General features: G+C 58.1%; 1 pseudogene; it reads right to left on the bottom strand.

Moving 5' to 3' along the window:
• Positions 1 to 275: 275 nt before the first annotated feature.
• Positions 276 to 2,025, bottom strand: LOC119273058 (annotated as a pseudogene).
• Positions 2,026 to 3,823: the final 1,798 nt, after the last annotated feature.

The following is a 3,823-nucleotide window of genomic DNA, read 5'->3' as shown; positions in this document are numbered from 1 at the left end:
TCAAGTCTATTACGCGTGGACATACATGTAAGCCCAAAAAAGCTCCTTCATTGTTCATGAACTCGTGTAAATCTATCTATAGCAAAAGTAATAGAACTATGTTCAACACACGGACCAGTTCCGCTCAAAAGAGGTTTCACCAAATCAATTGTTTTACTCTAATGAATAACCAAGATAAGATAATATACTTAGTTACCATGGTCAGGTCATGGTAAGTGGTCACCGGTTACAAGGCAAAAGCACGCTCTGAAGGCTAATACGTGCCAGCATCGGAATCACGACGAAGGATCCACAACTTGCCCGGCGAACACCACGACGCCGGTGAGCTCCTCCTTGATCAAGAACATGAAAGGGTGGTCGGCGACGAAGTCCACGTATTTGACCGGCCTGCTCATCACCGCGGGACAGGTAAAAGTCATACTGGTTACCGCGGTCGTCGCAGCCGCTTCGGTCCCTTCCTCGTTCACCTCCACCAGGGACTGGTGGTAGACGTTTGGCACGACGAGGGACCCTGTGGATTCCTCCAGCATCTCCGAGAAGTCGGTGGCGTTGCCGTCGAACGGCAGGCGCAGCCCGAGGCCCTGCAGCAGCCCCGTCGCCTCCGTCTTGTACGACACGGTGAACTTTGGCGGCCGGAAGTCGCGCACGGGGACCATGTTTCTCAGGTCCATGGAGCCCGCCTCGAGCAGCTCCGGGCTGGAGGCCAGCTTCTGCAGCATGCTCGGGCGGCAGGCCGTGGAGCTCGTTCGGGAGGTAGACGTACATGGCGAAGTGCCGCCGCTGGTGCTCGACTCCGCGGCGGCCGGACGCGTAGAGGATTTTCAGGACCTTCCACTCGGTGCAGCAGGCGATGTGCTGGCTCTCGCGGCTCGACATGAACGGCACGCGGACACGGCCGCCGTTGAGCAGGTAGAATCTGTGCTGCTGCGTGAGCCGGGCATCGAACTTGCTCTCCCAGACGCCCTTGAAGTAGAGCGCGTTCACGAGGATGGCCCGCGTGCCGGCGCCGACGGAGCCCTGGGGCAGGAAGCCCTTGATCCGGCCCGCCGTCGCAGCCTGGACCCACCGGTTGATGTCCCGCCTCGCTTCCTCCGGCTGAAAAAAAAAGACCGATCAATGAACTTACTCAGGCGAGCTCATAGGCATGAGAGAGAAGACAGAAGATAATTTACCTTTGTTGTGAAGGACGCCGCGTACGCTTGCGCGCGGAACTGCTCGGCGACGAGAAGGGGTTAGTCGGTCTTGAGCATAGTTTTAAATAGCCGGCTATAGCCTCGCTATAGCTCCACTATAGTTGTTTAAGGGTATTGCCGCTAAATGATTTCATGTACAATTTGCCTCTATAGCCCGGCTATAGCGGGCTATAGCCCAGCTATAGCTGTTTTTAAGGGTTGCCGCTAAATGCCATAGCCCGCTATTTAAAACATTGGTCTTGAGGCGCGCTGACGCGTCGTCGACCCAGACACTGTTGGCGAACCGCACCTTCGGCCCGCCTTGATCACCGGTGCTGTGGGCGAGCACGTGTAAGGCGACATCCGACGCGAGCAGCGCGTGGGCGCGGCTGCCGGCAGGGCCGAGAAAGGGGACGATCTCGTCGAGCGTGGCGCCGGGCGGCCGCGCCGACGAGCACCACCGCGGCGTGGATGGAGACAGGGGACACGGCGATGTTTTTGCTGCTGGCGCCCGCGCCGGCCGCGAGGGCGAGGTGGTCGAGCGCGCGTATTGAGAATGCAGCCACGCCACGGGCTGCCTCTGCGACGTCCGGCTCCTTGGCTGCCTGCCTGCCACGGGCGTGGGTCTCGCGGTTTCTTGGTAGTGGTGGTGGTGCTGTGTCACGGCTGGCCAGAAGGCCCCATCAGTCAGCGAAGGCAAGACCGACCGTGGGCGAGAAGGCGAAGCCTTGGCGCCCAAGGAAGACGTGTAACAGCTGGCCAGAGGGACCAGTATCCAGGCGAGCGCGCGCGTGTGTGTGGCCTGCGGCCGTGAGAGGTTAAGAGAGGCGAGAGGAAAGGAAGAAAAAGGCATCGAGTATTATTGCGATAGCAAACCGAAACGAAGCCGCTCTTCGTTCTCCCCCTAACCAGATCCCCTTCCTCCCTCTTCCTCCTCTGCTACCTGCAATCCTAGATCGAGGTCCGTAACAAGTGGTATCAGAGGTCAGACGATCTGGAGACGGCCTACCCTCGTCCGCGCTACATGACCAAGCAGGCGCAGAAGACGGCGGCGATGGAGGAGCAGATCGCCGCACTCATCAAGTCCGTCAACGAGGGTCGCGCGGCCAACGACGCCCGATTGGAGGCGATCCAGACCTCCCTCGAGCTGTGGCGACCAGCGGTGACGAATCTCCAACACCATCTCGACGAACTGCGTACGCAAGTGGGGCGTATCGCGCTGCATCCCGCGCTGGCCGATCCGGTCGGCCAAGAAGGGGATCCAGCAGCGGATCCGGTGGCGCGCTCTCCGGTGGCACCCATGGCGCCGGACAGGACGCATCACGGGCCAGAGGGCCACGGCAATATGATCGACTCCGGGGGATTGGCTCACGGGGTGGTCACCACCCTGGCGCCTCCTCCGGTCAAGGGTGCGTCGCTCATACCTTCTCTTGAGATTCCTGCATCTACATCAATAGATCTCACTAGGGAGCGTGGGCAGTACTCACCGCACTCGACGCATCACAATTGGTCCCTTCCACGGCTGGAATTTCCGCCATTCGACAGGGATAACCCGCAATTCTAGAAGGCCCGATGTGAAAAGTATTTTGATGTGTATGGCATTCAGAAGGAGATGTGGGTGCGAGTAGCTACTTTGCATTTTTTGGGCAATGCTGCACGATGGCTACAGATTTATGAAGCCCAGCATGCATCTTTCACATGGGAAGAGTTATGTTCAGCCATGGGGGCAAAATTTGGTCGCGAGCAATACCAAGCTCAATTGCGCCAGTTCAATTCCCTTAGGCAGGCTGGGTCAGTCGCAGAGTACATGGAACAATTTGAGGAACTTATGCATCATTTGCTAGCACATAATGCCGCCTTCGATCCATTGTTTTTTACCACGCAATTCATAGATGGCTTAAAAATTGAAATCAAAGCCGGTGTAGCTTTACACCGTCCCCAAGATTTGGACTCTGCCTTTTCTCTTGCTACGTTACAGGAGGAACTGTTGGCAAGCATGCCACGGCGTGATCATCAACGCCACGAACAAGGGGTGCCTCGCGCTCCAGTATGCCCATTACTGGCGGCAGGTGCTCCTCCACCACGAGCGGCACTACCGGCGCCCCAAGGAGCGGCCGAAGATCGTCGTGCCCTGGATGCGGCGCGGGCTCCAGATCGTCGTCACGATCAAGGCCGAGGCGAAGACAGAGTCGCGGCGCTGCGCAACTACAGGCGTGCCCGAGGGCTCTGCTTCAAGTGCGGAGAGCACTGGGGCCAAGGCCACCAGTGCGCGGCCACGGTCCAACTTCACGTGGTCGAAGAGCTGTGGGAGCTGCTACAAGCCGAGGAACAGGACAGACAGGGGCACCAGACAGACTCGGATGAAGAGCAGGTGATGTGCATCTCCAAGATGGCCACCACAGGAGAAACAACACCGCGTACAGTCCGGTTGCTTGGGATGCTCGATGGTATCGAAGTGCTTATCCTGGTGGATTCTGGGAGCTCCCATAGTTTCATCAGCGAAGCGGTGGCGACGCGCATGCAAGACAGAATTCAGCCCATACCATCTATAGCAGTCAAGATTGCCAATGGAGGGATTCTGCAGTGCTCGGGCATAATTCCTAGATGCTCCTGGAAGACTCAAGGCCAACAATTTGTCACAGATGTCAGGG

The sequence above is a fragment of the Triticum dicoccoides genome, chromosome 3A (assembly GCF_002162155.2).
Source record: "Triticum dicoccoides isolate Atlit2015 ecotype Zavitan chromosome 3A, WEW_v2.0, whole genome shotgun sequence".
Lineage (NCBI taxonomy): Eukaryota > Viridiplantae > Streptophyta > Magnoliopsida > Poales > Poaceae > Triticum > Triticum dicoccoides.
Note: the sequence above shows the minus strand (reverse complement) of the source record. Positions and strands in the feature narration are given on the sequence as shown.